Below are 25,955 nucleotides of genomic sequence, written 5' to 3'. Positions count from 1 at the left end.
TGATAAATAGCAGTCTGATTTTTGCATGAGAGTTTAATCTCTGTTCGGAGAGTTTAAATCTGTTCTGTCGGACAAAATAAATGTGCCGTTTTCGTGGTGTGACCGTTCCAAATTTTTAACCTGTTCCACAATTAAAACTGCCCCTGTTCCAGTGTTCCCATATATCAAAGTTTATCCGACTAGACACCCTTAAGCTATTAACAAATTTTCAGCTTGCTATTAATCTACTTTTTTTTCATACGCGGGATCCAGACCTATAATAAAGAATGGCGGTACAGAGCCCAATTTGAAAAATATATTAATATGTGGAAATTACTCTGTAATTAAATACAATATTAAAAAACGAGCCTGTACCGCCATTAAGAAGAACAAAAAAATACACTTTCTTCAAATAAACTTTTTTATCCGATGCCTAGATTTTGTGTCATTTTGGAACTACTAATGAAATAAAAAATTTTAGTAGTTCCAAAATGACATAAAATCTAGGCATCGGATAAAAAAGTTTATTTGAAGAAAGTGTATTTTTATAACTCGATTAAAAATTATTATTATAAAATTCAAAAAGTAAACAAATCAAGTTTCAAACACCTTCTTTAAGATCCTGAAGAGATTTTTGTCATTATTTTATTAGAAAGCTGTTATTTTTAATTATTAACAATTAGTGCTATAGTCCAGGATGTATCGTCGCCCCCGTTAGTGAAATTTTTCCGATTCGATTTTTTTGCACAAACTTATTCAAAAAGAGGTTCTTATAACATATCCACAGGGTGCCGGGCGGTGCCGTGGTCGAACATTTGTTTAAACAATTTTTTTAAACAAATCCACAAAAGTAATTTTTAATTTCGAACAAACTTTTTAAGATAATTTGGGACATTCTGAGCAAAAAAGGTCTCTTGTGATTTTTCTCTTAATTCATTGTTGTCGAGTTATACGCGATTTAAAATTTGAATAATGCGTAAATGGCCATATTATAACTCGACAACAATCAATTTTAGAGAAAAATCACAAGAGACTTTTTTGCTCAGAATAATCCAAATTATCTAAAAAAAATCGTTCGCAATGAAAAGATTATTTTTGTGAATTTGTTAAAAAAAATTTTTAAACAATTTTTCGACCATGACACAGCCCGGCACCCTGTGGATGTGTTATAAGGACCTCTTTTTGAGTAAGTTTGTGCAAAAAAATCGAATCGGAAAAATTTCACTAACGGGGGAGACGATACAGTTGGACTGTAGCGCTAATTGTTAATAATTAAAAATAGCAGCTTTGTAATGAAATAATGACAAAAATTTCTTCAGGACCTTGAAAAAGGGGTTTGAGACTTGATTTGGTCCCTTTTTGAATTTCATAATAATAATTTTTAATCGAGTTATTAAGACTTGAAAATGCCCATTTTCGTATTTTTCAAATTTTTAATCGCATATAACTCGACAACAATAAATTTTAGAGAAAAATGACAAGAAATCTTTTTTGCTCAGAATAACCCAAATTATCTGAAAAAATATTATTCGAAATAAAAAAATATTTCTGTGAATTTGTTTAAAAAAAATTGTTTAAATAATTTTTTGACCACGGCACCGCCCGGCACCCAGTGATATGTTATAAGGACCTCTTTTTGAGTAAGTTTGTGCAAAAAAATCGAATCGGAATAATTTCGCTAGCGGGGGCGACGATACTACCCGGTCTATGAGATTAGCTATTATTAGTAACATTACATATACAGTCCGTCTAATATACTTACCGTTGCACGTCATTATCTACGTCAGAGATCTAAGTTGACATTTTTTTTTTTTTTTTTATTGACATCCCAATTTATTACAATCTGCCGTTTTTTACAAAGTAATAGGTAAGCATTAAATAATATTTATGTCGGCTAAACTATTGACATGTGGCGAACATACCCATTAATATGCCGCTCTTAATGTTAGTCTACTAAACTATTATTGGTTCTGGGAAAACATAAATAAGTACTACACTTTTTTTTAGCTCACACTAAATCACTGGTCACTTTACGTTTTAACCTGCGCACTGCTAAGTTGACATAGATGCGAAAGTATAAAAAAATCCTGAATCCATTTTAAATCAAATAGTCACATAATTATTGCAAACGTGGATTATACAACAAAACAGATTAATATTTAATGTAAATAAATAAAAACATTAGAAATAGAAAACAATAATTAAGTTATAATGTTACGTTAAAGTAAATAATAAAAACAATAAATATAATAAAACAAATACTTATAGTAAAGAATAATAACAAATATGAAGTGTCAATACCGCAACTGTCAAATAAATGTTACCAATTTATTCCAAAATGTCTACTCCGTTCGATTACAGTTACAGTGCGTTCCGAACAAAATGTGTTTCATAAAAACGCTTTATAATCAATTTATACAAATTAAATGAAAAATATTATTGTGCATTTCTTTAAGTTAACATTAATAGAAATCTTCAAATATTATTTCTACGCGTATATAATAAAATTTGTCTAGTGGCTATAATTCCAGTGTACTCGGCAAAATGATGCTAAAAAAGAACACACCTACCGCCTAAATATTTCGTGTTGGTATCATATGACTTCACGGGCTATGACGCGGTTGACGTTCAACGGTAAGTATATTAGACGGAGTATGTAAGTGTTCGGTTACCCAATATATTTATGTAATGATTCGTCACCTATCGCGTCGCTTGTACCTTTTATAAATTGCCACCCTACGTGGAGCTTATACCCTTTATAATTATTGGCGACCATCGCGCCGCTTACCTCTTATACAATTCATTTGTTGGAATTTATGTAGGAAAGTGTAATTAACTGATTTCAAGAATAACATTTGCATAAAAATGTATGCAAACTGTGCACTACACTATTATGAATAAGTATAGGGCAACGAGTAATAAACGGACAATATTTTTAGCAGACTTCAAAATTAGAATTAAGATACAGAAATCCAATATATTACATGGCGTTTCTTGTTTTTATCTAGACGAGATAGTCCAGGGTAATAAGGATTTTCTCGGGACACTCAAAGATCTAGGTAGCTGACTACTTTTTTAGTTATTGTAGAGCTATAGGAAGAAAACCTACCTGTTACCTGCTTAGAGTTCGCGTCCGTTTTTTAATTATTAACAATTTAGTGCAAAAATCGCGATGTTTTCGATTTTTTGCACCCCATTCAAAAGCTAAATAGTTGACATAAAATTACAAAATTTAATTTTTTAGAACATTAAAAAACCTTCAAAATGCCGTTTTGAAAGTTAAAAAGTTAATTTGTTGCTACACAAACTGCAAAATAAGTGAAACTCGTTATTTCTTAATAACTTTTACTAAAACTACCTTAGAACTTTAGTGTTTCACCCAAAGTTGGGTATTGGCGTACTTAACAAACCTTCAAAATTTGAGACCGATTTATTAATTAGTTTAAGAGTTATTCTATTTGTTTATCCCAGAGACCTTTATTTTGCAATAAGATAAGACAGAAAATAATGAAGATAGGGCAATTCTGAGTATGCCAAATGAAAGTAGAAGAGTGATAGTATCAAAATGTATTAAAAAAAGATAAAAAAATAATTAACATAGTCAAAAATCCTAATGCCAAATTTTTAAAATTTTGTAGTCTATAAAGATTTAGAATAACTTTAAAAATGCTGTCCGTAGAAACAATCTTTTAATATATTCGAAGAGATAGTATTTAACCACGAATTTACAAATAAAAAAGTTTAGCCTGGGTTCATTTGGGACAAAGTTAGCCATATGTTTTGTTTTTTAATTCACAGCTAATTTGTTTATACTAATTAAGGAACCTCATTAAAGCCATTTTAAAGAATGGGATTTGTTTTTCCTTAAAAAATTTGCACAAGCATTGTACCTTCACAGCACCTTCTACGGTTTTTCAAAAATGTAGTTCAAACGATTACTCGGGGGAACCTATAAATCCACCGAGTTAAAATACCGAAAAAGCAATTTCAAACGAATATAATTTTCTGTATCTCCGGATCAACTCAATGGATTTTGATCTTTCTTTTTTTAATTTGTTTGTAATTTTTACGTACATTACAAATATGCAATTTGTTTATAAATTTATTAATTAATAAACAGTCTAATTTGTTTAATAAACAATTCTTGAAAAAATATTTTTTTACAAGAATCTATTTTTTAATCATAGCATCATTAGTGATCATAGAAAAAGTTAAAGTACACTTTAATAAATAAATGATTTTTATTAGATAATTATTTATTGAAGATAATTTTTCCTCGTGGATTTTTTTGGAGATAATTTATTTATTAAAATATACCTTAACTTTTTTTATGAATAATAACGATAGTATGATTAAAATCATGGATTTTTGGGAAACAATTATTTTTTTAAAAATTGTTTAAACAAATTAGACCGTTTATTAATTAATAAATGTCTAGACAAATTGCATATTTGTAATGTACAGAAAAATTACATACAAATTAAAAAAGAACGATCAAAATATATTCAGTAGATCCCGAGATATAGAAAATGATAGATAGTAGTTTTAAGTTGCCTTTTTTAGTTTTTAAACTTGTGCACTTGTCGGTTCCCAGCTCCCCCTTCACTTACCACGACTAGTCACCAATTGAACTATATTTTTAAAAATTCGTGTAAAATACCAGCTTTTCTAATATGTAAAATGATTTTTTCTACGGACAATATTTTTAAAGTTATTTTAAATGTTTATAAACTACAAAATTTCACAAATTTGGCATTAGGATTTTTGACTATATTAGATAATCTTTTTATCGTTTTTTAGTTTTTTAGTACATTTTGATAGTATCAGTTTTCTACTTTCATTTGGCATACGCAGAATTGCTCTATCTTCATTATTTTCTGTCTTATGTTATTGCAAAATAAAGGTCTCTGGGATAAACAATTTAATTAACTCTTAAACTAATTAATGGATCGGTCTCAAATTTTGTGGGTTTGTTAAGTACCCCAATACCCAACTTTGGGTGAAACACTAAAGTTCTAAGGTAGTTTTAGTAAAAGTTATTAACAAATATAGTCCATTCTTTCACGGTTTTTGCTCTAAATTTTAAAGAACCGCTTGGATTGACATGAAATTTGGCATACATATAGCTTACATGTCAAAGAAAAAAAGTGATATTGTGCCGATGTGTGCTTTTGCCCTGGGGATGACTTTTACCCCTTTTTGTGGGTGAAAAAATATATGTCCAAAATACGTCCGGAAATGGGTAAACTGACTAATTTTATGTAACTTTTCTTCTATAGATCTTTTTCGCCAAGTCAACACTTTTCGAGTTATTTGCAAGTGAATATGTTCATTTTTCAACAAAATAACCACATTTTTAGACGGTTTTTCGCAAATAACTCAAAAATTAAGTATTTTGTCGAAAAAAACGTTTTTAGCAAAAATATAGCCTATAAAAAAGTAAAAAAAATGGTGTACGCGTTAGGTATCTGGATCTCGTAGAACCAGAGTTATAGCCAATGAAAAATAGATTCATATTCACCAAATTTCAAATAGAATATTTCGACGTGAAATATCCAAAATATTAAGCACTTTTTGGGGAAAACCTATTATAACTTTTTTAAAGTGTTTAAAAAAAGCTTTATTTCTGTTTTTACAAAAAGTTTCTAGCATCAAATTAAGGCAAGTTACGCTCAAAATAAAGTTGGTCCCTTTTGTTTTTGCAAAAAAAAATCGGGAAGACCACCCCCTAATTAGCAACTTAAATTAATCGTTACCGCTCCACAAATTATTTTACTTATGTTGTGTTTATATGATCTCTAAGTTTCATCGATTCAAAGTGCTTATTTTTGAAAAAATTTGGTTTCAAAATAAAATTTTAAAAATTTAAATTTTGAAAAATATGCTTTTTTTCAAAATAAATTAAAAATTGTTAGAGATACCAAAAATCTCGAAAAACAAAAAAAATTAGATTTGCTTTTCTGAATATCATGTATTTTTTGGTTTTCTGTTGGACCAAAATTTGAGTAAGATTTGGTGTTTCTAAATTTGCATACATTCGTGATCAGTGACTCGTTTAACCCCTTTTAACTACAGCCCTTTCAATAATAAGGACTTTGAACCGATGAAACTTACAGATCGTCATCATCGTTCTCTTTGTCTTATCCCTATGCGAGGTCGGCTTCCCTAATTGCATTTCTCCATACAATTCTATCTTGGGTCATATCAATGTTAATCCCCTTTACCAACATATCCTGCCTTATCGCCTCCCCCCAGGTCTTCTTTGGTCTTCCTCTCCTACTCCTTCCAGGAATCTGCACTTCAGCTATTCTTCGTATTGGGTGATTAACGTCTCGACGTTGAACATGACCAAACCATCTTAACCTATGCTCTCTCATTTTGGCATCAATTGGTGCCACACCTAGACTTCCCCTAATATACTCTTCTAATTTTATCCTTCTTTGTCACTCCACTCATCCATCTAAGCATTCTCATTTCCGCCACATGCATTCGTTGTTCCTCTTTCTTTTTCACTGCCCAACATTCAGTTCCGTACATCATAGCCGGTCTTATGGCTGTTTTATAGAATTTTCCCTTCAGCTTCATTGGAATTTTTCTGTCACACAACACACCACTCGCTTCTTTCCACTTCATCCATCCAGCCCTAATTCTACTGCATGCATCTCCATCTATTTCTCCATTACTCTGTAATACCGATCCTAGGTACTTAAAACTATTGCTTTTCACAATCATTTCACCATCCAAAGATACCATTTTATTTGTAGTAGCTCCATCTTTAAATGAACATTCCAAATACTCTGTTTTTGTCCTACTAAGTTTTAAACCTTTTTCCTCCAGAGCTTTTCTCCACTGTTCCAGTTTTTGTTCTAAGTCTCTTTCACTATTTCCTACTAACACGACATCATCAGCATACATTAAGCACCATGGAATGTTACCCTGTAGTTTCGCTGTTATCTGGTCCAAAACTAATGAGAATAAATACGGACTAAGCACAGAGCCTTGGTGCAATCCTACTTTCACATGAAATTTATCAGTCTCTCCCACACCTGTCCTAACACTAGTCGTTACTCCCTCATACATATCCCTCACAATCTTTACATATTCACCAGGGACTCCTTTCTTATTGAGTGCCCACCACAGAATCTCTCGAGGAACACTATCATATGCTTTCTCAAGATCAATGAATACCATATGAGCGTTTGTTTCTTTACTCCTGTATTTTTCCATCAACTGTCTTATAATGAAAATTGCATCTGTTGTTGTCTACCCTGCATAAAGCCAAATTGATTCTCGAATATTTCGGTCTCTTCACGTATCCGTCTGTCAATTACTCTTTCCCATATTTTCATGGTGTGGCTAAGCAGTTTTATAGCCCTGTAGTTTGTACATTGTTGTATATCTCCCTTGTTTTTGTAAACAGGTACCAGTATACTGCTTCTCCATTCGTCTGGCATTTGTCCGACTTCCATAATTCTATTAAATAGACCTGCTAGCCACCTTGTTCCTGTCTCTCCCAATGCTCTCCATACTTCCCCAGGAATATCATCTGGTCCTACCGCTTTTCCTTTCTTTATTTTTTGAAGGGCTTGAAACTTACAGATCGTATAAACAATATATACAGGAGTCAAGAAACTTATGAAGTCTTAACGATTAAGTTCATTTAAGATACTAATTAGGGGGTTATTTTCTCGATTTTTTTACCAAAACCAAAAGGGACTAACTTTATTTTGAGCGTAACTTGTTTAATTTTGATGCTAGAAATTTTTTTATAACCCAAAAATGAAGCTTTTTTTAAACACTTTAAATAAGTTGTAATGAGTTTTCCCCGAAATGTGCTTTATTTTTGGTTATTCCACGTTAAAATATTTCATTTGGAATTTGACGAATATGAACCTATTTTTTATTACCTATAACTCTGCTTCTACTAGGTGTAGAGACGTGATGTATACACCACTTTTTTAACTATTTTACAGGCTATATTTTTGCTAAGAATGTTTTTTTCGACAAAATTCTTAATTTTTGAGTTATTTGGGAAAAACCGTCTAAAAATGTGGTTATTTTGTTGAAAAATGAACATATTCACTTGCAAATAACTCGAAAAGTATTGACTTAGTGAAAAAACTCGATGGAACAAAAGTTACTTAAAATTAGCCAGTTTATCCATTTCTTGACTTTCTTTGGACGAAAATTTTTTCACCCCCAAGAGGGGGTGAAAACCACCCCCAGGGCAAAAGCACATATCGGCACAATATCACTTTTTTTCTTTGACTTGTTAGCTATGTGAATGCCAAATTTCATGTCAATCCAAGCGGTTCTTTACAATTTAGAGGTTTTGCAATATTTTACCGTTAAAGAATGGACTAATAACGATTTTCACTTATTTTGCAGTTTGCGTAGCAACAAATTAACTTTTTAATCAAAAATCGTCATTTTGAAGGTTTTTTAATGTTATAAAATATTAAATTTTGTAATTTTAATTCAACTATTTAGCTTTTGAATGGGGTGCAAAAAATCAAAAAAATCGCGTTTTTTGCACTAAATTGTTAATAATTAAAAAACGCACGCGAACTCTAGGCAGGAAACAGGTAGGTTTTCTTCCTATAGGTCTACAATAACTAAAAAAGTAGTCAGCTACCTGGATGAACATGGTCTATTTCTAGCTTATTACCCTGGTGTAATAGGTAAAATGCCTTGACTTTGTGTTCAATATATGTCAAATGCTCTAATAATGTTTGGCCGAAATTTAGTTTCTGGCTCTAAAATGTTGGTTCTACAGGTTGAATATTTACATCTGCTATATTCAATATCACTGACAGATAATTTCTGTGGATAAAGTATCATGCAATGTTAAAATGTTTTCACGGCAAGCTTGCAACTCAACCAAATCAATATTAGCTTAATCTATATTTGTGTTAAAATATGATTGGAAAGGACTAAGTAGCTTTTATGATTTCTCTTAAGCTTTTGAGTATTTTCTCTAATTTTGTATTTTCTGTAATTTATCTTGTGGAAAATTTAAAACCAACTGTTTTATACCGATAACTAATAATTGATACAAACTAATAAAAATTGTTTGTTACGGATTTACCCAATAACTGTGACATATTAATTGATTATTAATTCGAATCGGAATATTCGAAAATAAGAATTTTATGCACCCATTTGGTTTTTCCACGTAAAGTCGACTTTACATTACATGGTTTATCATGTGATTTGTCATATGATTTGGTCATGGAGTGAAATTTACATGTTTACACTGTGTGATTTGTCATATGATTTTGCATTGTTTATACGGCTCGTTTTGTCATAAGCATTGTCATGCGGCTCGTCATGGGAAAAATCATATGACAAATCACATGATAAATCATGTAGTGTAAAGTCGACTTAACAGTAACATGCGGTTGACTCCTCTCGTGGCCAGAAGATATGATTTTTATCTATTACACTGTTGCGATGTCAACTCTAAAGAAAATCCTTGATAATTTTATTTTGTAAGTTCCAATACCTATTAGGTCTGGATCTCGCGTATAAAAAAAAGTTGATTAATAGCAAGCTGAAAATTTGTTAATAGCTTAAGGGTGTCTAGTCGGACAAACTTTGATATATGGGAACACTGAAACAGGGGAAGTGTTAATTGTGGAACAGGTTAAAAATTTGGAACGGTCAGACCACGAAAACGTCACATGAATTTTGTCCGACAGTACTTCCAATTGATTTGTTACCCTTTCATTAAACTCTCATGCAAAAATCAGACTGCTATTTATCACCTGTCATAATTCCTGTCAGTTGACATATTCTACGTGTCCCACTCATTATAATTCCCATTTGGTGATAAATAGCAGTCTGATTTTTGCATGAGAGTTTAATGAAAGGGTAACAAATCAATTGGAAGTTCTGACGGACAAAATACATGTGGCGTTTTCGTGGTCTGACCGTTCCAAATTTTTAACCTGTTTCACAATTAAAACTTCCCCTGTTCCAGTGTTCCTATATATCAAAGTTTGTCCGACTAGACACCCTTAAGCTATTAACAAATTTTCAGCTTGCTATTAATCAACTTTTTTTTCATACGCGGGATCCAGACCTATACATAAAACACTAAAAATGCAAACACTAATTTTTTATTTCCGGCACAAACTATCACTATTTCTACACGTTACCTTGAAACAAACGAAAAGAGACAAAGAGGATAGAACTAAGAATGAGGGACGACCTTCTCCAGGAAGTATATAAAATAATGCCCTCTATTCGTAACGGAACATCACAAGAATTATGGGAAACTGTTGTTTTAAGCATTGTGTAACAACACCAATTGATCGTCCAAAGATAAATAATCCTGTGAAACGGAAACACTGGATAACAGATGAAACCTTTCAAATCATTGAGAATAGAAGAAATCTGTGTCAAACTGGTGTGCATAGTGGAAGAGAAAAAGCTAGTTTAAGAAACCCCAATAAAAAAATTAAACGAAAATTCAAGGCCGACAAAAACAGTACTATACTATATATGCAAAGAAATTGAGAGATAGTGCAGTCACTGAAGGTGGATATGAACTATTACCTCCGATTTCGTTGAACCTCCATCGGTTTGCATGAAAATTGGTGAGTGGTTAGAGGATATCTCAAGGAACAAAGGTGACATGGTTCCAATTTGCGCTTTTCCCCTGGGGGTGGATGCCACCCCTTCTCGGGGGTGAAAATTATTTTATTAAAAATAACCCCATAATTTGATAGAGGGACAAATTCTAAGCAAAATTTGTTATATAAAGTTATTAAAATAAATCAAAACTTTTTGAGTTATTAGAGATCAAAGATTTTAATTTTTCGTGAGAAAAATGCATGTTTTTAACAGATTTTTCATAAATAACTCAAAAACTACAAGTCTTTACAAAAAAGTTATTATTATCAAAATTGAAGCTAATGAAAAATGAAATAAACTTCCTACTAGAAAAACCTTTTGATGTTAACTAAAAGTGAGTTATAGGTAATTAAATGTATAGTTTTTTTCGGCCAGTACCCAAATCTAAGTATTCAAGCTTAAATAATAGTCCAGAGAAATAAGATTTTTCTCGTGACACATCCCCCTCCAGGCCGAAACCAAATTTTTTGAGTACAGTGGACATCTATATTAATAAACTTTATGTTTCCTGCAGCCGATTTTGATGATATACATAGTTATAAACAAATGAAGATCAAAAAACGGTAAATTTTCGCTTTTTTCGTCTATGACCAAAAAATTAAGCAATTTAACCTTCGGATGACCAAGCGGGGGAAATTGTGACCCCAGCGTATGTTTTTCTTTAATAAATTCAAAAGTATTTTTCATTTCTAACTCATTATTTTTTTATTTGCCTTTAATATCATTCTAGATATCCTCATATTTTGAAATAAAAAAAATTCCTTATACATATTTTATGAATAAAAAATATATTCAAAGTTGATGTTTAGTAAAATAGCGTCTATTATGTGTAATTACAAGTAGTTTTACGCTAATGACGTCGACTTTGTAAAGTAACAAGACACTTACTCAACATACACACTACACATGACACTAATACTCATGTAGTGACTGGCTGAATGACATAAAGTCCATGCCAAAAAAAAATTAAAAATTAAAAAAAAAAACTTTATTTTTTTTGTTTATTGTCATTTTTGACCTGGGGTCATTTTCCCCCCCTTGGGCATCCGTGTAACAAAAAAAGGTTGGTCATCGGAAGGTTAAACAAATTTGAAAGTAAGAAACACATAAATCGTCTAAAAAACTTCAATATGGCGTTCGCTGAATGGCGTCTATCCTTATTGGTTGCTTAGAAAATTGCAAAATAAATCATAAATATTGAGTTTTTATAAATATTCATAACTTATGTAAAAATTAACTTAGAATCTTCTTATTACACGAATTGCTGAGACTTCTGGTGCTTAAATTATATTTTAAATTTCAAATCAATTGGTCAAATAGTTTAAAAGTTATTTAATTTGTTTATCCCAAATTCATTTTTTTTTGCAACACTCTAAGTCAGAAAATTATGAGGTTACAGTAAGACTTCTTACAGTTTATGGAAGAAGAACATTTATGCTATTGACTTAATTAAAAAAAAATACAAAAAGTAATTTTAGTAAAATTATTTTGCAAGAACACGTCGATTTTTTGCTTACTTATAAACAATTAGAATAACTTTTTAACCGTTACCCCTAGAAAAATTATTTTATCATATTTGGAAAGACTGAATTTTTATACACATTTAGAAAGAAAAACAAGTGTCTTAGGACAATTAGGGACGAAGTTAGCCCCCCTTTTTTAATTCACATGTTTTTGCAAAATAATTTTGCAGTATTTAGAATTATTTCTTGTAATTTTTTTTTAATTAAATTAATAGTATAAATTTTCTTCTTTCATAAACTATCTAAAGTATTAGCGTAACTTCATCATTTTCTGACTTATAGAGTTGCAAAAAAAATTAATTTGGGATAAACAAATTAAATACCTTTTAAACTATTTGACCAATTGCTTTGAAGTTTAGGGTATGATTTAAGCACCAGAAGTCTCACCATTCCGTGTAATAAGAACGTTCCAAGTTAATTTTTACATAAGTTATGAATATTTATAAAAACTCAAAATTTATGATTTATTTTGCAATTTTCTAAGCAACCAATAAGGATAGACATATTCAGCGAACGCCATATTGAAGTTTTTTATACGATTTATGAGTTTCTTACTCTCAAATTTGTTTAAAATACTTAACTTTTTGGTTATAGACGAAAAAAGCGAAAATTTAGCGTTTTTTTATCTTCATTTGTTTATAACTATGTATATCATCAAAATAGGCTGCAGGAAACATATAGGTTATTAATATAGATGTCTATACTACTCAAAAAATTTGGTTTCGGCCTGGAGGGGGTTGTGTCGCCAACAGGTTATTTTTTTCCTTATTTCTCTGAACTATAACGGGAAAATGATGCATTTTATAACATAAACTTATTAAACACTTGTCAAAGCACTTATAAATATCTATCAAATGATCCCACGAACAAGTTAATAGCATTAAAATTTATGATACAAATTTTTTTCGAAATTTAACTTTTAAAACTTTCTCCAAAAAAGTTATTGTTTTTTTTTTATATAACATGCAGCTGTATTTAACGTGCTGCAACGAAATTGAAAATTGTTTATTCATTTTTGATTTACATGTTTACTATGATTGGAGTACGAAGGGAACCATTCTCGTTGGAACTTTACCGCACTGAGCAGATGGGACGTGAATTATAAATTGTAAAATTCCCTCATCTTCCTTAGTCTCAGCATCCGTTATGGCTTGCAAATTTTAGAAGCCTCGGAGGTGTAACCAGAGAAGGTTTCCATTGTTTTCAATCTGGTAGGATGTAGAGTAACATTTTTTGATGTTGTTTTATGTGCTATTAGATTGAAAACTTAGTCTTTTGCTAGCAGTTGCCGCTAGGGAATTCCTGTCATTTCGTTCGTTGCGATCCGTCACTGCACGCCGGGGTTTGTCCTGGTTGGGTCAGAGAGAGCAGCATAATATGTGCCTCCTGATGAGAGACTAATAAGTTTCGAAACCGGTAGAGGTGCTTGCTGCACTCTCTGATTGAACTAGAATAATGATGCGGCTATATAGTCCAAGTAATGAAGCTTAAAATAGTACAAAACCTCGCAATTTTTACAGAATGGATCGATTTGCTTGAAAATTTGAGAATAAGTAGTGGATAGTCGAAGAATCAAAATCTATATGATGCCGAAAGGCGCTTTTACCATGGGGGTGGTTGCCACCCCATCTCGGGGGTGGTTGCCACCCCATCTCGGGGGTGGTTGCCACCCCATCTCGGGGGTGTACATTTTTTATTATATTTTGACTACAAAAGTTGGTAAAAACATTCATTCTAAGCAAAAAACGTTCTATACATTTTTTTTATAAAATTAATAGTTTTCGGTTTATTCGCTATCGAAAGTGTTAGTTTTATATCGAAAAAATCAATGTTTTTAATCAGTTTTCTGCTAATAACTCAAAAAGTTTTCGTTTTATCAAAACAACTTCAGTTAAACAAAATGTACCTTTTGAAAAAATAAACAAAACCGTTTTTTTTTTAATTTTCTTTAAGACCAATAGTAATCGAGCTATACTTTATTATATGTTAGCTCTTCTTCGTCAAATGCTAAATATTGTAGTTTCAAAGTCAAAAGACGGGAAAACTCTGCATTTTTCGAGGATAACTTGTTCAAACTAATTTAAAGTATTTAAAAATATCTATCTCCAGAAATAAAAAAGTATCTAGCTCAAAAATTAAGTGACTTATAATGAAAAGAATGTCAGTCCTTATTTTTTTCGTGATCGGAAGAAACCCCCTAATCACCATCCTAATTAAAATTAGTCATTGACCTTATTTGGTCTTCTTTATTTATGTATTATTAATAGGTTCTAAAAGTCTGACCGGCTTAGAGTGATTAGTTTTAAAAAAAATGAAGTTAAAACGAGTAATGAATTTTTGTAGTTTGGAAAAAATGGCTTTTTCTTCAGAATAGAAAGATTAGAGTAAGCGATACGAAAAAAAGTAAATATGAAATTGTAGCTTATTTAATTTCCAAGAACCTGGTTTGCAAAAATTTTTTCTACGCAAAAATTGAGTGAGCTATTGACAATTAAAACTTGTAATAACATGCAAAAACCACCTTTACCAACGCTTTCAAAGTCACCTCTTTTTGCGACTGAGAATTTTAAATAGAATTAATATTAATAGACTTATAGATCTTGTAAAAACCTACAAAATTCTTTTTTACCAAACTTTCTAAGATAAAAAATAAAAAAGTTACGGTTAAAAAATCAATATATTAAAAAAAAAGGAGAAATCCAACTGGAAGCATAATAATGTAACTTAGCGGTGTTTTTAGTCATTGGCCTTATTCATTTTTCTTTATTTATGTATTAGTAATAGATTCTAGAAGTTTGATTGGCTTGAATGATTAGTTTTTAAAAAACTGGAGGTAACAGCGAATAAGGAATTTTTGTAGTTTGGTAAAAAATGCCATTTTCTTCAGAATAGAGAGATTAGCATCAGAGATACAAAAAATGTTTAAATATCAAATTGTAGGTTATTAAAAACTATTAATTTTATCAAAAAAATGTATAGAACATTTTTTACTTAGAATGAACGTTTTTATCAACTTTTGCGGTCAAAATATAATAAAAAATTTCCACCCCTGATACGGGGTGGCAACCACCCCCATGGTAAAAGCGCCTTTCAGCATCATATAGATTTTGATCCTTGGACTATCCACTACTTATTCTCAAATTTTCAACCAAATCGATCCATTCTATAAAAATTGGGAGATGAAAAGCTTCGGTTCCTGGACTAATATTTTCGTGTTGCAACGAAATTGAAAATCAAAAATTAATTTTTGATCCATTATAAAGTTTATTTAAGAATGTTTTAAGAATTAAATTTATTGATTATTCAAACACTTGACAACGCTGGAAATACTTAAAATAATAATATTATGTGTATTATTCGTTATTGTGAAAGTTGATAATATGATTGTATTATAAAGTATGTATTGTAACAGATACGGGTCTCCCACGAAGGTCAATCGAAAGAATACTGCAAATTTTTGGGTATATAATTTTTGTGTTTCCACTTCCTCTACATTGTCGTTGGTTGGTTAATTTATTATCCACCTTGAACCTTGAATTACGTAAAATGAGATCGTGGTAAATATGCCATTCATAATCGAGCAGATAAGTTAAACGAGAGATTTATCTGGTATAGTAATTAGTGTTTTAGAAATGGTCATGCTTTACGACTTAACCAACACTTTTACTTTCGAGGTTATTGATACAGGGACACACAAAGCACTTTAATTATTTTTATGTCTTAATGTACGTGAAAATTAATGTGCAGTTACTTTATTTTAATATGCTCAAATACTGTTGGTACCTTACTTGGATATCAGTTTGTTTTTAAATGTGTTTTTGAAATTTGGAAAAAAAGGCAAGAGTGAAGAGATTGGTTTAGTTCAAGTTACCATGACTCATACAGAAGTGCAAGTACGAGTTCAAAATCAATTGACAGATCCCTTCCAGATAACTAAAGGTCTAAAACAGGAAAACCGCAGGAAACATCACAGAACTTAGTGTGGAGCTTGAAGAAAATGCGAAAAACATCACGCTAGCCGTCAACGTAAACGTAGATAAAGCTAGAGCTCTAATTACTAGCAAGGAAACAACGAAACTTGCAGAATTTGACAATATGCGACGCTAACATGGAAGTAGTAAAGCAGCTCGAATTTACAAAAAGCACATCAATTTTATTACTAATTTATTTTTTTTTGAAAAATGCTCAGACCCATCGATTAGTATTTCAAATTGTCCTTTTTGACATTCAATAATAATGTATACAGGGTGTCCCAATTTAGAGATATGACGTCATCGTTGATTTTCTTAAATGGCAACACTGTCATTTTGATAGCTATTTTGATAGGCAGTGGTGTCATCGTGTGGGAACGCGTGGGAACGCCGTTCCCACACTGGTTAAGAAAAGAAAAAAAAAATAATAGAGAATTTAGGTTTTGTAAACAAAAATTAGCAGTGCGTTCCGGCACTGCGTTCCCGCACTGCTAATTTTGCCATGACACCACTGTTGATAGGGTGTGTAAAGTTATACATAACTGCAAAATATCAAATTTTTATTCTCTACATTTACAAGATAAATAATAAAAAATAACAAAGTTATGTCTGTAATTTGGAATAGATTCAATAATACAAATATAGATTCTTGAAAAATGCTCAGACCCGTCCATTAGTATTTCAAATTGTCATATTTGACATACAATAATAATGTATATTGGGAGTCCCAATTAAGAGATATGACGTCATCGTTGATTTTCTTAAATGGCAGCACTGTCATTTTGATAGCTAGTTTAATAGGTTGTTTAAAGTTATATTGTCCTTTTCATGATCATTTTTCAGTGCGTAACAAATGATAGGAAAAAGGGTAAGTCGGTGATAATACACATTTATGACATTTATTCTAACATGACATTTTAGTTAAATCTGACAGTTGTCACATTTTATTTTTAATTTGGAATAAAAACAAATCAAATGTGTTTCTTGCATTTATAAAATGGTATTTTCTTTGATTTGTATAGTCTTATAAATTATACAGATTATATTTGTAATATTATTATCTAATTAAAAAAAAATTATTTTTTTATTATGGCGCCATCTATCGACAACTAGAATAACTAGAATAAATGTTGTAAATGTCTGTAATCAGAGACGTACGTTTTTTTCTGTCACATACAATTTAATGCGTTAGAAAGAAATCGAAAAACTGTGACGCACTGAAAGATGATCATGAGAAAAAGAATACCTATAGAAAAGGGATTACGCCATCTTTGTGACATTGTATTTCTAGGCCTGGATCCCGCGTACCAACAAAAAGTTGATTAATAGCAAGCTGAAAATTTGTTAATAGCTTAACGGTGTCTCGTCAGACAAACTTTGATGCACGGGAACACTGAAACAGGGGAAGTTTTAATTGTGGAACAGGTTAAAAATTTGGAACGTCGGACTACAAAGACGTTTCATATATTTTGTCGGACAGAACTTCCAATTGATTTGTTACCATTTCATTAAACTCTCATGGAAAAATTAGACTGGTGTTTATCACTAACTGGGCATTTTAATGAGTGAAACAGGAAGAACATGTCAAATAACAGGAATCATGTTGGTTAGTAATAGCAGTCTGATTTTTGAATGAGAGTTTAATGATAGGGTAACAAATCGATTGGTTGTTTTGTCCGACAAAATACATGGGACGTTTTCGTAATGTGACGTTCCAAATTTTTAAACTGTTCCATTATTAAACCTTCCCCTGTTCCAGTGTTCCTGTTCATCAAAGTTTGTCCGAATAGACACCGTTAAGCTACTAACAAATTTTCAGTTTGCCGGATCCAGGTCTATAAAGTATGTTTTGCTTTTAAAATAAAAGGTGTCCTTCATTTTGTGTAGGTTCATTTAATAAAAATAAAAGTTAAGTTTCTGTAATACTTAAGAGGCGGCATTTCGAAGACTTGCATCATATTGAAAAGATGTACCGCACGGCTCTGTAGTTAGTGTGGCTTTTGCCAATAAATCAAAGTTATGCGTTTACAAGAGCATATTATTTGAAAAATAAGGAGTACCATAATGTGTCATAATTATAATTAGTCCTGTCGCCAGGGGGGGTACAACGGCCTCGTTAATTCAGATGGACTTACTCAAGTTTTTTTTATGTATTTTGACCCGTAGAACACGAATTTTTTGGGTAACAGTTGATCCGAATGTCGATAAGATTGTTATAGACCAAGAACTTGAGGAATCAAATAACAGCGATTTTTGGCAAAACAAAACAATATTTTGTATTTTTTGGGCCATTTTAAGTAAAAAATATTTCTACAAGTTTTTTCGTAGGATGCACAGTTTTCGAGATAAACGCGGTTGAACTTTAAAAAAATCGAAAAATTGCAATTTTTGAACCCGAATAACTTTTGATTAAAAAATAAAATAGCAAGTCTGCTTACCGCATTTGAAAGTTTAAGTCAAATTATATCGGTTTTGATTATTTGCATTGGTAAAAATTTATTTTTTTATTGTTTAACAAAGCTATAAACACGTAGGGTTTCCCGTGCTTTTACATGCGTTTTAACGCATGTAACGTAGAAATAGTCTTGATTGCACTAGTACCTATTCTACCTACTCGTTCGATTTTAAATGAGAAATCATAGAAACATCACTCCCGCACTAGTTGTTTGTAGCTTTGTTTAACAATAACACAATAAATTTTTAGCAATGCAAATAATCAAAACCGACATAATTTGACTTGAACTTTCAAAGGCGCTAAGCAGAATTGCTATTTTATTTTTTAATCAAAAGTTATTCGGGTTTAAAAATTGCAGTTTTTCGATTTTTTCAAAGTTCAACCGCGTTTATCTCGAAAACTGTGCATCCTACTAAAAAACTTGTAGAAATATTTTTTGCTTAAAATGACTCAAAAAATACAAAATATTGTTTTGTTTTGCCAAAAATCGCTGTTATTTGATTCCTCAAGTTCTTGGTCTATAACAATCTTATCGACATCCGGATCAACTGTTACCCAAAAAATTCGTGTTCTACGGGTCAAAATACATAAAAAAAACTTGGGTAAGTCCATCTGAATTAACGAGGCCGTTGTACCCCCCCTGGCGACAGGACTAAATCTCCTTTATACAGATAAAAAAATTGTTTAGTATGTATTTCTAAATCCAAACAATCATTGGAAAATGATTCATGGTAAAAAATATCTATTAATGGCACTGTTATCGACAAAGTCGATCAATTTTAAACTTGTCATCATATATTTATTAGACTTTTGTTTATCGTTAAAAATTAAATGATGGTTGTGAATTGTATTTTTTGTGTTATTTAATATTTTAGCAAAAACATAATCAGCATAAATCTGATTTAAAACATGCCAACCGTTTTTGCAATCACAATCAATGCAGTGTTTAACTTATGCTTGTTATTATAAAGGTATGTAGAAATAGAATACTCAGTGTAAGATATCTTTTTATGCACCCCGCTTATGATTAAATTCGATCGAAAGTCATACCGCTACGACTACTAGGGACGTGTAAGATATTTTTAAAACGTTACTAGTTACATGTACGGAACTACCGTTTTTTAGTTGCCTACTCAATTCAGTACAAGGATCAGATACATCAGTATTTGTACTCAGTACCACTGAGAACCGGTATCAATAGTAACCGTTACAGGTTTGCACTTATTTTGCCCGTCTCTATTCGTTAGTGCGACAGCCGACGGTCGGGTTAGCTTGTGTTTAATATGCGGCACGCTAGAAAAATAACTGCACAGGTCACCCGTCCCACCGGCGCAGGTTGTGACTCGCTTAGGTTCAATATGCGCCGGGACTTACGAACCGAACATTACGGGTCACGGGCTGTGGAAAGATCATTTTGCAGTTGTCTAGCTGTAACCTGATGTGTACGCAAAGTCTGCAGAAGTAAATAACGTTCATCTGCTGGGTTTGTGCACCTGGAAAGTCCTGGAACTGGTCTTTTTGTGTATTCTCATCTTTCTCTATGCCTTCTTAAAGCTCTTGAGACGCTGAATTGGTGGATTCCCATAACTTCAGCAAGATATTGCTGCGATAGGCCATCTCCAATTAAACCCACAATTTGGGCTGCTTGTTCTGACGTTATATTACTCATTTTTTGTAAGAACGCACCTCCTCATTGAAAACTCACGTAGACAAAGTGCAAAGATCAAAATCTCGAACACAAAGGTCCAACATAAATATTCTGCTTTAACAACGTTTTGTTTCTTGTTTTTTTTTTCGCAAAAAATTTGATGAAAATTTTGCGATACTTTTTGCGTTTAGTGCAGTGGTTCTCAATCTTTTTGAGTCATGTACCACAAAATTCAAATTATTATTTTTGGTACCATCTAACTGAAACACTTATATAGCTAGGTATCTAATTAACTATATTAGTGGTGGTGATTTTGGCTGTTTTTGGGTTTTGTGTACCACCGCAAATTAATACTGATATGTACCACCAGTGGTACATGTACCACAGATTGAGAACCACTGGTTTAGTGTATTTACTTATTGACTATTCTAGGTTGTGATCATCGTCATTGTGGTCAATCGAAAGAAGTAGTTTCTAAAGTGACCGTTTAAATAATTTATGGTTTTTTAATATTAAAAATACAATGATATTTGAGTATTGAAAACACAAAACAATACCTTCGAAAACAAAAATATACGGCTACACGATATGAGTTATCAGTGGGAATAGTGGTATTGTGGCTGATTTGAGGATAGTTTGCCTTGTGTTTCGTGTGATAGTATAGTAAAGTTTCAACTTCCATGTTAAAACGATGATAATTAATTGCATGTTCCATTATTTGTGAATTAGAGACTGTGGAGAGCAATGTCTTCGGTGGATTTCTAATCTCTCATTATTTGTGCCAATAATTTTGATTATCATAAATTTATTTGTAAAATTCCCCAGTATTGACTAGAAGGTTGCGGTATAATTAGTAAGGTTGGTATATATTGTCAATAATTTAATTTAATATCACGTTTTAGGGTTTTTTTTTGGAATTTTATTTAAATTTAGATAAAACACATCAAAAAGTGGTGTATATAGGCTTTTCAGTAAGTTTTGCGGTTCAATAATAAAAACACAATTTTTATTTTGAAATAGACTTTATTATTCAATATAGCCTTCCTTAACATGAATACACTGGTTCCAACGAAATTCCAACTTATCAATTCCATCCCTGAAGTGAGAATCTAGAAGGGATGTAAAATACGCTTTCGCATCTGTTATGACCTCATTATCTGATGAAAAGCGCTTTCTGCGCACGAATTTGTTTAGGTATTGAGACATATGGAAGTCGCTAGGAGCCAAATCTGGTGAATACGGTGGATGCTCAAACAATTCGAACTTTAATTCATGGATTTTTGTTGCACATGGCGATGACTGATGAACCCATATTTTTACTGAACTAATTGAAGATTCCTTAACATTCGTTCATAAATTTCCTTTGCTTTTAAACCTCCCAAAAGTAAAAATTCAATCAGTGCATTAAGTTTTTCCATTAGTGACAGTAAAAAAATACTGTGACACGTCGATACTAAATGCCTTATAAACAAAGAAATAATTGTTCTGACATTATCTTCATGCTATTTACCATTTTTGTTGCGAATAAGCCACAATTTTACTTTGAAATTAAGTTTATTTGACGTTCGATTTTGACGTTATTTCCAAAATGGAAATCGAAACATCAAATAAAAATTTTTAAAGGAAAATTGTGGCTTATTTTCAACTAAAATACTAAATTTCATAAAGAAAGAATTGACAGATTGAAATGAAACTTCACGTACGTTCATACGAAGAGTGTACCAACATAACAAATAAAAATTAGGGTAGTAGCAACGCCCTTTCTTATCGAATCGCAAAACTTATCGATCAGCCTTTCAAACTCCCTTTCAAAGTCTTCTTCTTCTTGCAGTACCGTCTCCTATCGGAGGGTGGCTACCATCACAGCAATTTTAACTTTATTGGCTGCAGCTCTAAACACTTGTATTGAACTGCACCCGTACCACTCCCTAAGCGCCGGACTCCACTTGCGATTTTGCAGTCGCGCGATTGTTTTGTCGCGAAGATTGAACACATTGTTTCAAATACAAGTCAATCCACGATTATTTAGTCGCAAATATATTGACTTGTATTTGAAACAATGTGTTCAATTTTCGCGACAAAACAATCGCGCGACTACAAATCTCAAGTGGAGTCCGGCGCTAAAGCAGGCCACGCACTGAATCGACATAGAGCGATCAGCTCGGCTAAGAGAAATCGGCAGATTTTGCTATACATAGCTATACATACATTGCTATGCAAGCCACCGCGTTCGACAGTCGAACGTTCTTAGGCGGTGCGCAATGGCTCATTTATTTCCAAGTACAGCAAAATCTGATGATTGCTCTTAGCCGAGCCGATCGCTCTACTCTATGCCGATTCAGTGCGCGGCCTGCTTAATTTCACAACCAGGAAATCCTTCTACGTCTCACATTTCTCTTTCCCGAGATTTTTCCTTGGATTATGAATGAGCCTTAGCAGGGAGTACTTTTCCGCTCTCATTATGTGGCTTAGATATTCCAGTTTTCTCGTTTGTATTGTTTTTATGACTTCACATTCCTTCCCCATCTTCAGCAAAACATCTTGATTTGTGACTCTATCTGTCCATGGTATTTTCCACATTCTCCTGTAGCACCACATCTCGAATGCCTCAATGTATTTGATGTTTATCTTTTTCAGTGTCCACACTTCCATGCCGTACACCAGTACGGAGAAAACATAGCGCCTTAACATTCTCGTTCTTAATTTCAAATTTATGTCCCGGCGGCATAGGAACTTTTTCATTTTGATAAATTAATGATTGTCTTGGTATTTCTATTCGCCTCTTAATTTCTCTTGTCTGGTCATAGTATCAGTGAACCAAACCCCTAAATATTTGTAGGACGTAACTCTTTCCACTTGCTTATTATTTATGGTTAACTCCTTTCAAAGTGATATAATAGTAATATCTAGTTTGTCTGGTTAATTATCTGTAAATTAGAGAGTGTAAAGAAAAGTGTCGTAGCTGAATTTCTAATTCTTCATGGTTTTGTTGTCAATAATTCTGCTTGTGGATAATTAAATATTTATTTGTGCAATTTCCCATAATTAGTATTATTAGTGAGAAGGCTTAAGTATTATTAGTAACGTTGGTAGATATTTTCAATAATTTAATGAATACTTTTTACGATTTTATGAAAATGCGATGCGTTTTGGTACCTACCAAAAAAGACTCATTAACTCTACTCATTACAAAAAATATATTCATCATAACAATTACTTAGATAAGGAGTTTAAAAAATAGTTAAAAATGATAAATATGTACTTGTTTGATCACATAAAATTTTTTTGTTCATTGTTGAACACGTTTTAATAAAATTATTTAATTGTTATTATAACTACAGTCGGAAAAATGAAAGAATACCCATGAACGAACATATAAAACACGCTGTATTTTCCTGTCACCGTTTCACAAAGAAAATTGTCCAGTGCAAGTACATGTAACAATAATTATTACATGTACTTGCGCTGGCCAATTTTTTGTGTGACACGGTGACAGGAAAATACAGCGTGTTTTATATGTTCGTTCATGGGTATTCTTTCACTTTTCCTACTGTAACTAACCTTGTAATGGTCAAGATTTTTATTTTTTATATTGGAAATAACTGCATATTTAATGAGTTAGCGATTCTCTGAAATTAAAAAAAAATGTAATTCCTAATTGACAGAATAATAAAAAAAATTAAATTGCTGTACAACCCTGTATGTTTCTGTCTTTTATAGAGGCATCGAGTGTTCCATCTTGAGTTATCTTCATGCCTAGGTACTTGTATTCATCACAATGTTTAACACTTTGCTATGGCTGCTAAATAGTCTGGCAGATTATGAATCTTATGATTGTATATATTAATAATATAGGTATGCAAAGTCCGCAGATAGTGTGCTACTTTTTTTATAAACAAAATGGCGCCCGAAAATCGTGTTTTTTTTTCAATTTTTGCTGTATAACTTTAAAGATTTTAACTTTACACCAAAAACACCCAAATAAAAATTCATCGTTATTAAATTCTGCATAGAGACGTGTTTTTTCTGATTTACTTCGACGAAAATTTTCCCCGGAAAATGCCGGTTTTTCCAACAAAATCTTTAATTTTCAACTAAAATTTTAGACAAGTAATTGTTTATTAATAATTAAATAACTTGGTAGCATAAAAGCTCTTTTCGTATAGATTATAATTCCAGAAGCCGATGAAAATTGAATGAACAGTTTAACAACAATTGAATTGTTAATTAAAAATTTACGCTCGTTATAATAACCACAATAATTATGATACATAAGAATAACTGTGATTTTTGTATAAAAACACACTGTACCTATCTAATGTACTTTACCGAATTAAAATTGAACAATTTAGGTGGCCTCAGGAATATTTTAAAATTATAAAGAATTTTTTGGCTTATAAACAAATAGAATATCTCGGGAAATATTAAACTAAATTAAATTATAAAAACGATATTCGAAAACAGCGGCAGGACGCTTCTTTGAAAAGAAAAAACGTGATATAACTATGATTTTTTCATAAAAAGGCACTATACCTATCTAATGTACTTTACAGAATTGAAATTGGACTATTTAAGCGGCCTCAGGAATATTTTAAAATTATAAACAATTTTTTGGCTTATAAACAAATAGAATATCTCGGGAAATATTAAACTAAATTAAATTATAAAAACGATATTCGAAAACAGCGGCAGGACGCTTCTTTGAAAAGAAAAAACGTGATATAACTATGATTTTTTCATAAAAAGGCACTATACCTATCTAATGTACTTTACAGAATTGAAATTGGACTATTTAAGCGGCCTCAGGAATATTTTAAAATTATAAACAATTTTTTGGCTTATAAACAAATAAAATATCTCGGGAAATATTAAATTAAATTAAATCACAAAAACGGTATTGGAAAAAAAGCGGCAGGACACTTCTTTTAAAAGAAAAAACATTTAATTGTGATGAGTGGTTCCTGAGATACAACCGGTCAAAGTTGACGGGCATTTACGGCAAAGATATAAACAATAGGATCATAATTTTCGAACCATCACCTTTTTATTTTTATTCTCTTTCTTCACCCCAATTTTCATGTCTTTAAAATAATGATAACATATATTATTATAATAAAAACTATCGATATTACGAGTGAAAATTGCCAAAAATAGCAAAATTCCAATCAAAAATTAGGTTGGAGAAAATGTAATCTCAAAGTTCAAAATCGGTATACGTTGAAAAAAAAGCATTTTCTCGGCTTCCCATGGAGCAATTTTGTTTATTCTTTTTTTGTTCCCAAGTAACTCGAGTAGAGCCATCTAACTAACGCATTATTAAATGTCAAAGTTGCTTTTGTTTTGTTTTAATAAATTAATTTATTTATTATAACAAAATTTTTAATTTGTTTAAATAAAGATTGTTTAAATAATTATACAGCTTTCAAATGAGAATATTTGTGTTTTTAACGTTAAAAGGTACACTTCTAGTAAGTTTATCTAAAAAAGTCTACAACTGGAAAAAATATGTAGTTTTCTTTTCGTATAAATAAATTAATCTATTATAACAAAACAAAAGCAAGTTTGACATTTAATAATGCGTTAGTTAAATGGCTCTACTCGAGTTACTTGGGAACAAAAAAAGAATGAAGAAAATTGCTTCATGGGAAGCCGAGAAAATGCATTTTTTTAACGTATACCGATTTAGAACTTTGAGATTACATTTTCTCCAACCTGATTTTTGATTGGAATTTCGCTATTTT

The 25,955-nt window shown here is 31.6% G+C and overlaps 1 protein-coding gene across 4 annotated transcripts in view; it reads left to right on the top strand.

The window, feature by feature from the left end:
* The window catches only part of LOC114328265 (copper-transporting ATPase 1), a 204,074-nt gene that overhangs the window by 16,901 nt on the left and 161,218 nt on the right, over positions 1 to 25,955 (top strand). Inside the window, exon 1 of one of the 4 annotated variants that reach the window (XM_028277075.1) lies at positions 20,883 to 21,072. The exons of the other annotated variants lie outside the window; for them this stretch is intronic. The gene's annotated coding sequence lies outside the window, so the exon portion shown is untranslated. Of the gene's footprint in view, positions 1 to 20,882; positions 21,073 to 25,955 lie in introns of those variants that run through there. 4 annotated transcript variants of the gene reach the window in all.

The sequence above is a fragment of the Diabrotica virgifera genome, chromosome 3, assembly GCF_917563875.1.
Source record: "Diabrotica virgifera virgifera chromosome 3, PGI_DIABVI_V3a".
Classification (NCBI taxonomy): domain Eukaryota; kingdom Metazoa; phylum Arthropoda; class Insecta; order Coleoptera; family Chrysomelidae; genus Diabrotica; species Diabrotica virgifera.
This window is presented reverse-complemented; position numbering and strand designations above follow the sequence as displayed.